Here is an 18214-nt window from a genome sequence, read left to right as displayed (position 1 = left end):
GTATAAAATGTGAAGCTTGTGCTCTAAAATGGCACAATTTGTAACCTGATTGCCCCGATTACACCCTAAACTTCAATACCAATCGCAAAAACGATGCCTTCACGGTCATGTCAAGATCACTGTTGGTCACCCAACTACACTCGGCACATGGCTGAATATGTCTCGAATGGAGTCACAAATGAAGACCTGGCGATCAATCTGTTGTAGGCACATATCTAAAAATGTCTCCGTATAAAAACAACTTGATATGTAATGTTCTTGATGTGCACAACATAAAAGAAAAGAGAAAACAGTTAAATCTTGTTTTTTTGTATTAAAAAGGTTGCACTATTAATCTAAAAGCAAAGGCTAAAATAGCTTCAAAAGGCTCAACATAAGTTATAAATAATGATAAACTTAAAACTATATATTACCCACTAGAATGTAGGACACTCCATGACCAAGTATACCAACGTTTATGTGCATTAGACTTGGTCAAAATTCATTTATTCAAACATTAAATAAATCAAACAAAATATTACTATTTTATCTATACCCATAACTGGAATAAACATATTAAACATGTCTTGATTACCCAACATTAACAACCATCTACTATAATATTTTGTTATATATAATAAATTAATCCCCAAAATAAGCAAACTTAACCATATGACATAAAATTCAAACATTAACAAAATATAACATACCAGTATTCTTCAAAAAAAAACTACAGTCAAGCATCATAAAATAGACATATGTTTATATTGATTAAAATCCAAAAACCTACATATCCACCTGGTTGTTTCCATTAATTTATGAAAAGCTTCACTTGATACTTGGTGTATTCCAAAGCTGCATGGAGTTTGTGATCATCTATCTAAAATTTGAATTTGTCAAACAGGTAGATTCTTACTTCCCACAGATTAACATTTGGATTACATCCAACAATTAACACAGAAGTGTGCAAAGATAACTATTTGTGGCTTGGTTTAATGTATATGGGAAAATGGCCGAAACAGTTTTTTGATAATGTTCCAAATATATCTCTTGAACACAAAGGAAACCATCATCTTTCACCTTTTTAAGAAATTCATAAATATCCATAGCATCTTGAAGCTTGATTAAACCAACATCCAATGGAGCATAAGATACAATTGAGTAGCAAAAATTTTTGTTGAAATCATAACCGAAAGAACTGATTAGTTTCACAAATACCTCCAAAGAGAAATCATTTATGTAATCAACTATTCCTCCATTGTAAGATCTTTCTAGATAGTAAAAAAGAATCTTCCTCTATGATTGATCTTGATTGAGAAGTATGTTGAGTTTCAGATCCTGATTAAATAAGAAATAAAATTAGATAAATACAAACATTCTATGATATTAAGAACCAGAATCATACCATAGATATCAAGATACTATGATGATTTGCGTGAATTCCAATTAACTCTTTCAAATGCCATGACTGGAAATCGTATGAGTGTTTTGGTTTATGTTAATGGTAGAAATTATGGAGGAGATGAATATATAAGTAGTAATTAAATGGGTAATGTGTTGTCTATCACATTTGCATAGATAGTAATGATTTTCGATTTTGGCGGTTATAGGGTCTAAGGTAATCATTTCAACTATAGATATTGTAATCTTTATCCTTTATCTTTTAAATATACATTAAATTGTAACGTGCCGGTTGTTAGGCATCATTATTTTACATTTGAAATCCAAGATCTAAGGTCTACTCGACGAGTTGATGCTATGACTCGTCGAGTAGCAGCGGGATGAACACGTCATTTAATGACTGAACTCGGCGAGTCGGGAAGGGGACTCGACGAGTCGTAGCTGGCAGAGGAAACCCTAAATTTCATGGTTTTTGCACCCTATATATTGGACCATTAGCGCCTCCCTCGGTCCCTCATCACCCCTTGAGAGCCAGAAACCTTAATTTCATGTGAGAGAGTCCTTGAGAGTGTTTTGGAGCCTTGGAAAGTGAATTTGTGAAATAAACTTGTAGATCAAGAAGCTTGTATCACGGGGATTAGTGTGGATCCATATTCTACTTCAGTTTGGGCACGTTTTGGAGGTAATAAGTCATTACCTTGACCTTTCCCCTTTCCAGATCTATCTTACATGAAGTTTTAGGTCTTGATTGGGAGTATCATGAAAAGATAATGGTGTATGAGTTAGAACTGGAGTTGAAACTTCGTATCTGAGTTTCTTTGGGTTATAAATTCAGAAAGTCCTTGGTATTGTTATTCAAAAGCCCTTTCTCATGAGTTGAGTTTCATTTCAAGCTTGGTTTTGGATTATGAGGCATGCAAGCACATAAAGGTAGCAACTTTATGTTGCTAATGCACTCTAGGGACCTAGATCTACTATTTGGAGCAAAGGAATAGCTCAATATCATTTGATTATGGAGGTACCTGTTTGGACTCGATGAGTCTGGGAGATGACTCGGCGAGTCGAGTAGGGTTTTGTTCGATTTAGTCCCGTGTAGACTTGGTGAGTCTGGGAGATGACTCGGCGAGTCGGTTTGGGGTTTCAGACACTGAGTCGTGTAGTGACTCGGTGAGTCTATTAGGAACTCGACGAGTCGAGTCGAGTGATCCTTGAATCAGTAGGGATTTGATGAAAGGGAAAGCTACACTCAACTAATAGGTCAACATGGACTGTTGACCGTTGACCCAATGACTTTGACTTTGAATAAGGATTTTATAATACCTTCCAAGAGTGTTTTGGTAATTTGAGTAGTTATTGAGTGGATTACTCATGCGTACAGGCGAGGTGGTTGGAGCTCTATCTGGAGGAGTAGTCAGTATTATTCCGAGCAGCTAGCGAGTTGAGTTATCCTCACTTTATCAATAGGATCTAAGGCACCTGTAACACCCAGAATCAGAAAGACTAAGAAAGTAAAGGAACACCCTAAGTCAAGGGGTCAACTCGTCGAGTCCAGGGTGGAACTCGACGAGTCCGAGTGGGATCCGGGTCGAAGAGTAAGTGACCAACTCGACGAGTCAGAGAGTGGACTCGACGAGTCCGATTTGAATTGGGAAAACCCTAAGTTCGGGACTTAGTGCCCTATTTAAACATCTCATTCTCTTCCCTAGGGTTCCTATACAGTCTCTCTCACCCAGAATACCGAACCCTAGCCACCATATCCATTTTGAGCAAGATCTAGCCTTGGTGAAGTGATTTGAAGCTTCGAAGAGAAGGAGGTTCGTAGTGGTGCAAGAGGAAGCATTAGATATAGAGTTGGTGTGACTTTTCAGATCCTTTGAGGTAATAAGCTGACCTTATTGCATTAAGATCCATCTTATAATTGAGATTTGGGCATTTTGAGTATAGAGAAGGTTTATTTCGATTTTGGAGTAGATATGAGGTTACTACCTTAGATCTAGGAAATTAAGGATCCAGAAAGCCATAAAGTTCATGCCAATAAGTTGTTGGTGAAGCCCCTTTGTCACAAACCCTAGCCCTAGAGTGTTTTAAGCCTATAGCCCCTTAATTTCACGTAAAGTTTGCAACTTTACTTGATGAATAGACTTTGGAAGAGTGGATCTACAATATGGAGCCCCTGCATGGCTCGAAAAGCCACTGTATGGATTAAGAACTGAAGCTACTCGGCGCATCACATGGGTGGACCCGACGAGTTGGATGAAGATAGGCAGGAAGTCGACGAGTTGGAAGAACAACTCGACGAGTCTGTTGAATATTGTCATGGACTCGGCGTGTCTGTTCTTGGACCCGACGAGTTGGATCGCAGAACCTCAACCTTTTCTGGTTAAGACTTAGATCGGTGAGTTGAGTGGTGACTCAGTGAGTTGGGCAGGATGGGACTCAAAGATCGTTGAACTCGACGAGTCTTGGGGTGACTCGGCGTGTTGAGTCGTTTTATGGGGGTTTCTGAATTTATGGACTCGACGAGTCTTGGGATGACTCGGCGAGTAGAGTCAGTCAAGAGGGTTGACTTTGGCCAGGAATTTGACTTTGGCAAGAGTGGACTTAGACGGCTTCTAAGAGTTCTGTTTGGATCTAAGTGTTATGTATATTGATATTGGTAGCTAGTGGAGCGGCGGTTCAGAGAATTGTCGATCAGCAGTCAGAGGGTTATCAGCAAGAGTTCCTCAGTGCAGGTGAGTTTCCTTTTTGTGTGAATGGGTCTAAGGCCACAATGTCGGCCCATGTAGTTATGAGTAGGAAGACCCGGGGGTTAGCCCTAGGCACTGCTTGCTAGTGTGATATTCAGGACCAAGGTCCGATGTCGGGCGGGTGCCCAAGGAATGGTTTGCTTGATAGAGTATACTTGTTGTCTGTGTGATGCATGTATGTGCCTGGTAGGAAGGTGAGTGTGGGTGAGGTCCCATATCTCACTAATAGCAGAGTACGGACGGTGTTCCATATCTCATTAGTAGTAGAGCATGGGTGAGGCCCGAGATAGGTATGGAGTGAGTGTGGGCGTGGGCCCGTATCTCACTTACAATAGGAGCTTGGACGGGGTTCCATGACTCACTAGTGTCAAGATAGGGGCGAGGCCCAAGACAGGCGAGTCCTAAGGATAGGATTACAGTAGGATATGTTCAGTTATGTGTTATATGCTATTTGTATTATGTGGTTAGGGGGCGGGGCCTAAGAGAAACAGATTTGTATCCGAGCGGGGCTCAAAGCCAGGCGAGGCCTAGAGCGGCGGGGCCGTTGTAGCGGGCGAGGCCCGGAATAGCGGGCGTGGCCCAGTATGTACAGTATATTGTATGATATGTTGTAGGTTGGGGGAACTCACTAAGCTTCGTGCTTACAGTTTTCAGTTTTGTTTTCAGGTACTTCCGGTAGCGGAGGGAAGAGCTCGGGGTGATCGCATGGCACACACCATTGATTAGTCAGTCTGGGATGTTTTACTCTGATAATGAAATTATGTTTTGGAATTAATACTCTAAATTATGTTATGCTTTATGATATGTTTTTATAAAAATGGTTTTAGTAATGATTTAAAGAAAAAAATTTAGTATAGATTTTTGGGATGTTACAGCACCAAGGTCGGCCCTTAGGTTATTACTCTGATTTTAGTATGATGTATGCGATTATGATCTGTTAGATTGGTACCAGGAAAGACAAGATGTGATATGCTATTATGATCAGATAGATTGGTATGTTAGTGACCTGGTTAGGTCGGTAGTTCAGATATATGAGATTGCTATGATTGATGATCTGTGAGATAGTGATATTTGATTTATATGTCAGAATATGTTATTATGTGCACATAGTTATTTGTTTGGGGGTTGGGCTGAGGTGGTCCTGCTTTATGCTGAAGGCCAACATACCCAATGAGCGGTCCGGATGAGTTGTGGCCCTACATAGCGGCCCACTCATACCGAAGGCTCGGAGTAGATCCAGATAGATTGTAGGCCTGGTAAGGCGGTTCAGTCATGCTGAAGGCCCAATATGCATGTTGTTATTATCTGTTATTCATATGGTATTATTAGTGTGGTATTGGTATTTTGGGGGTAACTCACTAGGCTCTCGGGCTTACAGTTTCAGTTTATTGTTTCGGGTACATTAGAAGATCGTGGCAAGACAAAGGTGTGACCGTGCCGCTCCTCATCATTGTGATTTTGTTACTAGGAGACACTCTGATGAATAATGTTTTGAAAACAATATGTGAATGACTTATGTTGGACGATTTTGTAAACCATTGATACTCTTGGGTTGGTTTTGAAAAGTTTAAATTTTTTTGAAAATATTATGGATGTTACATAAATTTTCTAATTTTTAATTTTTAAATATTTGCTTTTTTTCAAAAAACAAATATGCAATTTATATAAAGTATATAATGTTGGATGTATTTAAACGGATGATATAGGAATTTTTAAATGAAAATAATTGTTTTAATTTATTCTAATTAATACGATGTGACTATTGACATTATGATTAACCTTATATATATATATATATATATATATATATATATATACTAGTTTATAACCCGTAATGCCACGGTTATAAAATTAATCAAATTTTTATAGTAAAAACTCAAAATTATTAAACAGTTATTTTAAATAAATTATTAATTTAAAAGATATTTTTATTAGTTATATGAAATTATAATCGTTGATTCAAATAAATATGTAAAATTGATTTTTAATATATATTAGATATTTTTTATTTGTGAATTAATGAAACAATAATATAAAATTTAAAATTTAAAATAGAGAATAAATACATTGACAAATAGCATCACATTAATGAGGATGTCTAATAAATTTAAAATGGAGAACTAATAGATTGACAAGTGGCAACACATTACTGTTTTATTAGTATATATATATATATATATATATATATATATATATATATATATATATATATATATATATATTATCTTTTACATATATATTAAATTTTCAAATTTTTAATTTTTCAATATTTCTTTTTTTTTTTGAAAAAACAAATATGCAATATGTATAATATGTATAAAGTAGGTATTGTAGAAAGTTTAAAATTAATAAATATATATCGCGAATGTTTTAAACGGACGAGATAAGATTTTTTTTAAATAAAAATAATTGTTTTTATTGATATTTGATAGTAATTAATTCGATGTGACCATACAATATTAATTCATTGATACTCTAAGTTTTCAGAAAAGTACTTTAATTTTTAATTTATAAATATATTTTTTTTCAAAAAACAAATATTCAATATATATAAAGTAGGTAATGTTGGAAGTATAAAAATTAAGCAATATATCGGTTGATATAGGAATTTTTTAATGAAAATAATTGTTTTTATTAATAGTATTTTATACGATGTGACTATTCATATTATGACTAACCGTATATATATTATCTTATAAATATATATTAAATTTTCTAATTTTTAATTTTTCAATATTTCCTTTTTTTCATAAAACAAATATGCAATATATATATATATATATATATATATATATATATATATATATATATATATATATATATATATATATAGGGTTAGGTTAATGTGAGACAATAATATTTTGTGAGACAAGATGACCAAATCTTGACCACTCATCTTGAATAGTCTAAGGCTAAAATAAAATCAGATTACATAATAAGGAATCACAAGAAGACGATGACATTTTTGCAATTAAATGGAACTTCAGGATTAGAATAAGGGTGCGGAGGGGCAGTAAGGGGATTTTACTGTCTATTTCATTCAGGTCGTAAAAAAATTTTATATCATCTTCAATCTTCTTCATTCTGATCTGCAAAACCCTAAGTAACCTCGATACGAACAACAAAATTCGTCTGATTCAATCTCGATCATCAACATCTTCTACTTCGTTTTGATTCGGAATTTCAACATTGTTATTTTGATTCTAAAATCAGATCAAGTTCTCGAGCATCAACGTTCCTGAATCAAATGAAATCGAAGCTTAGTTTTACAACAAATGGATCATTCTACAGAATTTGATTCATATTTTCCATCAAGAGTTAATCCAGGTGACGTATAATACTATAATTTCTTCTTGATTTTATATTTGTGGATGATTTTGAGTTAAAATATTTTAATTTTCGATTTTATAATATGTATGTGATTATGAGTTGATGTATTCATCTATGAGATTTCTTCTCATTCTGATTCTACTTTGCACCGATCTTCCAAAACCCCTAATAAAACCCTAAAAATCGATTTTGATTCACTGTCATTTTGATTTTAAACGTTTTTATTCATATTCTGATCTTGAATCATGTTTTTGCCAATCCTTCAACTGCTACTTCTTCTCATGATTCTTAGTTGAGGAATGATTCTTCTCATCAGGTAATAAAAGATTCCATTGACTCATTTTTTGCTGTTAACAAATATACAATTCAAGCTATGTTATTATGCATAAATGAAGTTATTCACAAAATCTGTAGAGATATTCTTGGAATTTGAATTATAATTTGATTCAAGATCTTAGTTTGTTTGGTTTATCTTATTAGTTTCATACTTCTAGTGTCAGTTAGGTGTTTGGTAAATTTAGTGATCGCCCGCTAGGTGTTCGACATAATGCACTCTGTATTGATTTCATATTTTCTGCAATAAAATTGTTATTGAAAATGATAGAATGTTATGCAAACATAACTTGCTTCCTAAATTGATTTTATATGTTATTTTGTTTGAGTAATTGGATTACCTAGTAAATATTTAATGAAATGTTTTTTGATAAGGTGATATTCTAAGTATTCTAGTTTGATAAGTAAAATGGTACTTCTTAATTTGACTCAGGTGTTACTTTGTTTGATAAGTTAGATGATCCAGTAAAAATATTAGTAAAATAGTGTTTGGTAACTTAATATTCTAGGTATTATGATTTGTAAAGTTAGGTGTTACTTCATAAATTTGATTTAAGATGTTATTTTATTGATTAACCAGATGTTACTGCTTATTTTGATAAGTCAAAACTAAAATACATTTTGAGAATTTGTTATTCTATCCTGACATAATTGAATTCATCTCTTTATGTTTTAGTTTGATAATATTAGATTCAGATTTAGATTCTACATAATGTAGATTCTAAATCATCTCTTATAATAGGCTTTAGGAACTTGTTAAACAATATATTCTAATTTAGGAATTATTTTTCTGAAATTTATATTGTAGCTATGGTTAGTGTTTAATGCAGATTCACTATAGCTTGGGCTAGAAATGGACTTCTTTATTGTAGTTTCGGTTAAATACTTTTGAAATTATTTACTGTAGCTAGGATTAATGTTTGATACACATTGAAAGCTAATGAAATTTATTTTGATGTGTTCTTAATGCGATTCTGATGTGTTCTTAATGCGACAGATGAAAATTTATTCTGGAACAGTAAGTGGAAATGTGAAATATTGACTTGGGTAAAGAAGGTCTTCTGCAGAATAAGAAGCATACAAAATAGTTATGTTTTGACCAATCAGATTCCAATTCCATAAGAAAGTAACTGACGAAGAAAGGAATAGGGAAAGGTTGATAAGGATGGTCATTAAAAATGATGAGGGAATGGATCGATGCAAGAAACATACTGGAAGGACATGAATAATTTTTTTTGGAATATTTGAAAGTCTTTGATTATGAATGACATGGTAGTGTTTTGTTTGTTTGAATATTGGTTATCTATTTTTAGTTTTGAACAATAGCTATGGTAGTTTCAATGGCCAGTGAATGTTTCACAGAATAATAGTCATGGTTAAAAAATAGTTATGCTTTGACCAATCTGAAATATCATACTTTTTATGATCAAATATTCATTTTTTGTTATAGTTCATGTACAATATTCTAATAGAGTAATGTTATAGGTTTTCTGTACATTTATAATATTTTATTAGAATAATGTTAAATGTTGATTTTATAAATTTATATGTAACGACCGTTTTACAATAATATTTTAGAATTTATAGATATATGTAATTTTAATAAAACTTTTGTACTGTATATATGAGGAATATTCTAATAGAATAATTTTATAGGTTGTATGTTCATGTATAATAATTTTATTTGAATAATGTTCTATGTTTTAGAATATTAGAATATTAGAATATTACATATATTATATTTTTATGAACATTGAAATATTAGAATATTTCACTAGAGAAAAGTGGTCTCATGGTCTTACGGTCTCAAAAAATTGACATTTAGAACATTCTATTAGAATAGTGTTAAATTTTGTTGGTTTTTATAGATTTATATGTAATGACCTTTTTACAAAAAAATGATATTATAATTTATAGATATATGTAATGTTAATAATACTTATTTACTATGTATATGTAGAATATTCTGATAGAATAATTTTATAGGTTGTATGTTCATGTATAATAATTCTTTTGGAATAATGTTCATGTATAATAATTCTTTTGGAGTTTGGAAAATGTGATCAAGCAAAACATCTTAACTTGGAGCAAAAATGGAAGAAATTGAATGAGGACTGTTGAATTGATAAAATATTTAGAAGTGTTTAATGGTTAATAAATATAGATTATCATTTTTTTTGAATTACAACTATTTTTCTATATTTTGAACAACATTAACAGTTGAATCTTTGGTAAATAGTAGTTGTGGTTTGAAGGTTTAAAGATTGATGAATGTTTAATAAAATGATATTATGGTTCAAGAACATTTATGCTATAAGTAATAATACATGAAATTTGTAGTTAATGTTGTATAATGTTAGTAATATCTTTTACATACTAGATAAGCTTAAAATTAAAGTTTGTATGTACAATATTATAGTAAAATAATATTCTATGTTTGTCATTATAAAAAGGAGATGTATGTTATTCTAATAGAATAATGTTATGTGTTATTTGCTATAAAAAATTATAGGCTAACTGCAAACATGTATAAAATTAGAATATTCTAAAAGAATAAAATATGTTGTATGTACATATAAAATATTTTTACAAAATAATGTTATAGTTTGATCGGTAACTTGTATAGAACTATAATATTACAATTAGAATATTCTAATTTGTAAAAGCTGATTTGTTTTAAGTTGATTACTATGAATATTATGTTAGGGTAATATTATATGTTTTATGTTATAATACATTGATGTATAATATTCTAGTAGAATAATGTTATATGTTGTTTGTTCTTATAAGTGTATAACTAGAATGTTCTAATAAAATAATGTTCTATGTTTTCAATTAAATAAGTTGATATATTAAGTGAAAATATTGTGTATATGTAAAATATTCTAGTAGAATAATGTTATATGTTATCTATTTTCAAAACTTATATTTAGAATATTCTAACAAAATAATGTTGTAGGATATTATAAGTTACATGTAGAGTATTCCGATAGAATAATACCTAATTAAATTTTGGGTTTTCTAATACTTATTTATATGTTATTATTCTAGTTATTCTAAATGTTTCATATTTAATATTAGTTTGTTAAGATGTAATATTTCGAAATTGTGTGCAATATTCTGATATTAAAGTCTATTATTATAATATTTTGTAATGTGTAATATGTAATTATGTTATGTAAGGATTCTAATATTATAAATTTCTACTTGATAACTTGATATTATACACATATGATTTGACGAGTCATTTGTTGCTTTTTATATTAGATGTTATTATGTTAGATACTACTTGCTTTAATCCTTTCACTAAAGTAATGTGTAATATTGTGATAGCACTTGACATACTGTAAGGTAATGTGAAATATTATGAAAATATGTGTCATATTATCATTTTAGATATTCTGGTTTTTTTGGAAACAACTTGCTTCTAACGTTTTTGTTATATAATATGTAATATATGATTTTAGATAGTCTGTTTTTGTTGAAAACAACTTGATTTGAATATCTTTTGTGAAGTATTGTGATAGTACTTGATTAACAGTTAAGTAATGTGAAATATTTTGAAATTATTTTTCATATTCTTAAAGTATGTGTCATATTTTTAAATTACTTTCATATTCTGATATTAGAATACGTAATATTCTAAAATTAAAAATTAAAGTTACAAGGATATTGTTAGTTTATTGATTAATGTGTTGTTTATTATGATATAATTTTCATATTATAGTTGAATTCTAAATATCTTACATTAATTTTGTTTATTCAAATGAATAGAATAAAATAACAGTATCAAAAGCCAACATAGTGGATGAAACTAAAACAAAGAATCCCAATGATTAGATAAACACTGATAATTTGAAAACCATAAAACTCGGGTTGTCATGTTAGATAAAGGGATGAATATGAATAATCTCAAAAGGTTCTTACAAAGTTATAGTCACATAACAATGCACCAAAAACCATAAAATATTACATGTTTGTGACATATAAATTCTATTACATATTTATTAATCTTGACACTTGTAGTTAAAAACTTATAGCTTGAAATATTCAAGTTCCTTTCAAGTTAAGCTTCATCAGTTACAACTATCTGCAACCATAAATAAAATAATTGTTAGAATCAAGTATGGATACAATCAAAGATCTGAAAATGAAGTCTATGAGTGATTATACATCATAATAATGTATTATGTAATGTAATTGATCATACAAGACACAATGTAAACATTGACAAAAAATACTCTGAATTTAATAATCTTTCTTAGTACATCCCCTTACTGCACATTAATAAGAATAATAAACATTGCTAAAAGAGACATCCAACCTTTTGTGTTTGATGGGAAAAAAATTTAAAAAAACTATAATAATGATCATATTCTAAAAACATCTGATGTATATCATGCACCTGAATTTACATATAGTAAATTTAAGAGCATATAGTCTTTTCTTTAGCACAATCCTTTTCTGCAACTTAACAAGAGCATATTCAAACCAAACTATGCTAAAAAGACATCTCCAGTATTTTTATGTTTGACAAAAAAAAACATTTTTTAACAAAAATATGGTAAATATAATAAAAGTAGTTAACATTACATTGTTTTATACCAATTGTGACTCATATTTTAAGAAGTATACTCCAATTCTTAAAGAAGACATTAGTCGTGGGAAAGAGGAATGATACATCAAGCTCTTTGTTCATTCAGGATTTTCATCAAACACATATAATGCATGTATAGTTTAAGAGAATTTGCTAGAGAACAGTAACTGTTTTGTACATACATTATTATATTGAGAATTTAAGATCTAGGAGTAAAAATCAAAGCTTGAAGGGGCTGAAAATCAATCTCGATCTGATGACGATGATGATGAATAGTTGAAAGCGCTTACCAGGAAGCAAAATAGAAGCTTGAAAATGTTGAAAATGATATGAATCTTATGATCAATTGCTAACATCGGTTTATGTAACTTGATGAAAGCTTATTTTGGTGAAAAATCAATTTCAATCTAGTTCTGAAGTTGAAAATCATCAAATGAAGGGGGATAAGATCTAATTCCGATGAAACCTCCAATTGCTGAAAACGATCTCAATCGAAGATATCAATTGATGATCGGTCGCTTGTGAAAGCTTGAAATCGATGTGAACTACTGATCAATTGATGAAATCTATTTCAATAAGCATGTAAAATAACAAATCATCGCAGCCTGAGTGACAATTAACATACAAAACTCAAGTTTTTTGGTTCCCATTCAATCAAAATATTGTTGCGATTGAGAAAACCATATGAGGAAATCAATGGATGAAAGATCGATTCTGATTTTGTTATGTTGATTAAGGAAAGATCATGTAAATCTGGGGATTTCATTATATGATTAAAAGCTGACTAATCTACCCTTGAGTGTTGTATTAAGCGCTTTAGTCAGGGTTTTTTTTGAACCACAATATCAAATTTGATCAATGACTAAGATTTGGTCCCTATGTCTCACAAAATATAGGTGGTCTCAAATGAACCTCTACCTATATATATATATATATATATATATATATATATATATATATATATATATAGAGAGAGAGAGAGAGAGAGAGAGAGAGTTAGGTTCATATATGAACCCTAATTATTGTGTGATTGTATAACCAAATTTCAACCTTTGATCTCCCAAGGGTATGATCGACATTTTCTTTTTATTACCTAAACTAAAATAGTTGTATATATGGAAGGAAATTTGAACGTTTCAAATGATAAAATAGCTACTCAATTACACCTTCTTTTTTATCTGATTTCACCTACATGAAAACAATCATCTTTTCTTTTATCCTTTCTATAACTCTTGGTTGATTCGACTATGTACTTCTCCTTTCTTTTTTCTGATTAACATCCACCCTTTCATCCATAGTTGCTTCATGTTCTATAATGACTTGTATGTTTGGTAATTGTTCATCAAATGATGCTATAGCTTGGGGAAGTTGTTTTATTAAAACACCGTCTATCAATGAAAACAATTTAAAAATGAGTTTCAACTTACCTAAACCTTTACAATTCGTTCATAATAATATACACTGAAACATTCTACTAACATTCTGTATTCTCATAAAATTTAATATACTTCCCTTTATTATTTCTTTCACAACATTCTTAAAGAATTCATTCATTATTTCTTTCATAATATTCTAAAAGAATTGTTTACTTCTTTTTAGTACCCTACGATATTCTCAACGAAACCTGTTCTTTGATAAATTCTATAAGGATGTATTGCAATTTATATAATCCATGCACAACAACAAACCGATGTCCTAACCGAACATTGAATACAAAAATTAACCTAACAACAAAAAACATTTTACTAAACCAACTGTTCTCTAATCTTAAATTATGTATGTAACTCTTACATCAAAAAACACTATACATTCCAACTGTAGTAGCACCGGTTCATATGAACATCAAAGTAATTGTAATCAACCAATAATTCTAAGAGCATTACATGTACAAGCACATAAAAATATCAACAGAACAATTACTAATAAGCCACAACACCAGCAAACCCAATATACCTTGAACATTGTAAAAAAAACAAACTTTTCAAATACATTACATGTTCAAACCCAAAATTGTTTTAAACTTAAATTCATATCAAATTCTCCAAGAATAACGCTTCATTCTTATAGAATGAACCATATTAGACAAATTGCATTAGAATTTTGGAAGAATATATCACAAACTTGTTTTTAACTAACCTAGTGTGTTCAAATCCAAACTTGTTTTGAACTAAATTTCATAAAAAAAATTATCATACATTACGTTTTCATTCTTACAGAATGAACACTATTTTGCAAAATACCACTTCAATTCTTGGAGAATATATGTCGCAAAACATAAAAAACATTACCAGATGGCGGTGGATCGAAAAAATCACCGTCTTCGTTGATCCAAACAGCTGCAGATGTTTTTTGAACTTCGTTTTGAAGTTCTCTCGTAATCTTGAGCATGATCGGCTTCTCATTGTTCGCTTCTGGAGTCAGTGGCCGCTTCTTTGCTTTGAATGTAAATCCTATCACTCTTCTTATAGGTCTATTATATTTTTAGAATTGGAGATACCATATCTTTTAGAGTGGATGATTGATTTGTTTTAAAGGAAATCATATATTCATTTGTTAATATAATAAACATTCTTGCCTAATAATATGTAATGATATTAAATGGTGGAACGAAAACATTGGGTCGTAGGAATGTAACAGGTCGACTTTCTTTTTTAAAATCTGACAAAAATACTCAATTACCCTTCTAACAATATTATCAGCCATTTAATTAAAAAATTAAATAAAAAAGTTAATAAAACCAACATTCAATCTTAATGACATGTTTTTTCTCATCCAATGGACCAAATTGAGTCTTACATTCACACTATATTTATTATTCACATTTAATCCTAACCCTATATATATATATATATATATATATATATATATATATATATATATATATATATATATATATATATATATATATATATATATATATATTAGTCGTTTACCCGTGCCAAGCGCCACGTGCGAATTGTTTATAATATTAATTCAATTATCAAAAATAGTTATGTTAGCAAATACAGAATCGGTAAGAAAAAAACTGAAGACTTATGATTGTTTATAAATGTATATTAACACATGATTGATGAATCGTTTTCCAATGAGTAGTGTCCTACGTTTATTAGTTGTATTGTCGGATGGTGTACTCTTTTTCTTTATCTTAGAACAGTCTACACACACACACACTACTACTACTCTACTCCTAAATTTACATTTTTCTACTTGAACCCTTAACATATTGTTGAAGTTCAACTATCCGTTAACTTAAGATGTCGTTAAGACAAAGACCCTTCTATGGGAGGGGGATTGCAGCCGGCTCACGATTGTTTAAGGGTTTTACGAAATAATAGCCTCAAAAACACTATGGGACGGAATTATGGCCTCAAACAATAAGACAAAGCGGTGATTAATTTTTGTGGGTGCTAGATAGTTCCTTTCGACCTTTTGGCAGATGAAATAATGGCCTCAAACCTTTATCTCAAAACTTCATGCATCATTTCTAACTTTTTTCTTTTCTTTCAAACTTTGTTACTTTTCTAAAATTTCATTATATAAAAGCCCACTTTTATTTATTATTTCATATATAAAAGTCGTTCCGTCTATAATTTATTATTTCATTGTATAAAAACGATTGCAACAGATGACCAATATTTCGGTGAACATTTTCTGACAGTGATTACTTTTCTTTCGATTGACAGTTTCGGATTAAAAATAAAAATGTTGCAACATAGGTTTTTAAAAGAAACTCACAAAATACTACATATACCAAATTTCCCATCATTTGATCCCAAGCGATCATCACCGTGAAGCATAATTTTATTATTTTGAATGCTAAAAAAATTATTTTCTATGTCTATACATAAAATTAATATGATATACGTACAAAGGATTAAAACAAAAGAAAAAAACTAAAGGCCAAATATAAAAAACCATAATATATTTTTAGTTTGTCATCAACTCATTATGTTTCTCAAGTCTTTGTACTTTTTACCTCTTATAGTTATACATTTATATATTTTTAATTATCCTAGTAAAGGTATAAATGGATACAGTACAATGGGATAACATCCTATAAACTGGGGAATGAGCTTATAAGCTATAAGATCACTGTTTTAAACCTGAAAATGGACAAAAAAGAAAACAACTGATAATTACAACAATCCCATATGCTTATAAATATAATCATAGCAGATTGGATATGACAAAAGTGATGGGTTTGAGCCATAAGAACTTTCCTATGTGCACATGCAAACCCTAAAGCTTGGATCTAGGTTTCTCTAATTGAACATGCAATATATCCAAGACTTTCATGGCTAGATCTAATGTAAACAAACAATCAAAACATATAAAATCAAATCTAGAAGAATACCTTGATTTACTTGCTTGAAAACTTATTTTCCTTGGAGCTTAGAGTCACAATTGTCATTCCTCTAATGGCTTACAAACACCTACTAGCAAGAAGATAATTTGAGAGAGGGAGAGAGATGAGAAATCGGCTCTAAGGTTTCCTCAATCATAGAGTGGCCGATTTCTCCAACCCTAAGGGTCTATTTATACTATGAGCTCCTAGGGTTTCACCTTAAACCCTAATTGGATAACTTAGCCTCAAAGCAATCCAAAGATCCTTCTAGATAATGACTTGGACGATTTCTAGGATATCCATATCCCTAAAATCATCCCCTCCTATATACATAAGGATTCATAGCCCAAAATACAACTATCACACATTTGACAGTTTATGCCCCTTTATTCAATTAATATCTTTAAGTCACCAAATTAATTCCTAATTAATTTATGACTTATATTAATCAAATAATATTATTATTCCTTTAACATATTATTCTTATAATACATTAATAATAATAATATCTCTTCTCTCTATTTAAATCACCCTGTCAAGTTGTTATGGTGAAGGCAACCCAAAAGGACCATGCACAACCGGGTCAAGTACTTACCAATTATAGTTACAGCCTTAGACACTAATCCAAGAGTCTCCCACTTGGATAAGCCTAGTAACTATAACTGCAAACACAATCCGATTAGCAATCGTAGCTCTCAAAGACGCTGTCAACTCTGATCTTATCAGTATCCTGTCCTTTAGATAAGGGATCGTACAGTCCTCTGTTTTGATATCGTGTAGACGATATCATGAAACATTGTCATACTTATTGTCCAACAACTATTTTCTCGATCTCAGATTTATTTGACATAAACTTAATTAAACACATCAATTCAGTCCTGACCGGGCCCGACACATAAGTCAAATCAAATCATCGAGCGACCGTGACATCTCTTTTACCCTCTTAGGATAAAAGTAACAGATAAACTTCGACTTATATGCATTTACTTATTCACTAATCAATTATACACAACAATGCGTTTTATGACATCAATTTACTGATGCGGTTTCGCATTATCAATGCACAACCAGTCAGTAAATAATAAACCATATATCTAGGTTTTAAAACCATATGATATTATCGTCTCGCGATCACTTGTGGTACATTCCTTAAAGTCATTCCAGCAAGCGCGAGTTTATACCAATGCTCAAAACTTGTTCATAAGCACTCATGAATGTTGCAACAAACCTTTGCTATGTCTAATACCATTTAGACAATCTACACACCAATTCATGACAATCTTCATTCATACCTACTTCCAACATATGAACGATTATGGACTGTTTGAATAATTCGATTATTCTTAAGAAACTCAATTATTCTGGAAGTCAAAACATGCAAAGTGAAACAATAGTTAAATATAAGACAAAACTTTTAAATAATACTCCTTCATTTAATCACCAAATTGTCAATTACATTTATCTATTACAAGTTTCCAAACT

Source organism: Lactuca serriola, chromosome 2 (genome assembly GCF_051521515.1).
Source record: "Lactuca serriola cultivar US96UC23 chromosome 2, Lser_US96UC23_V15, whole genome shotgun sequence".
NCBI lineage: Eukaryota > Viridiplantae > Streptophyta > Magnoliopsida > Asterales > Asteraceae > Lactuca > Lactuca serriola.
This window is presented reverse-complemented; position numbering follows the sequence as displayed.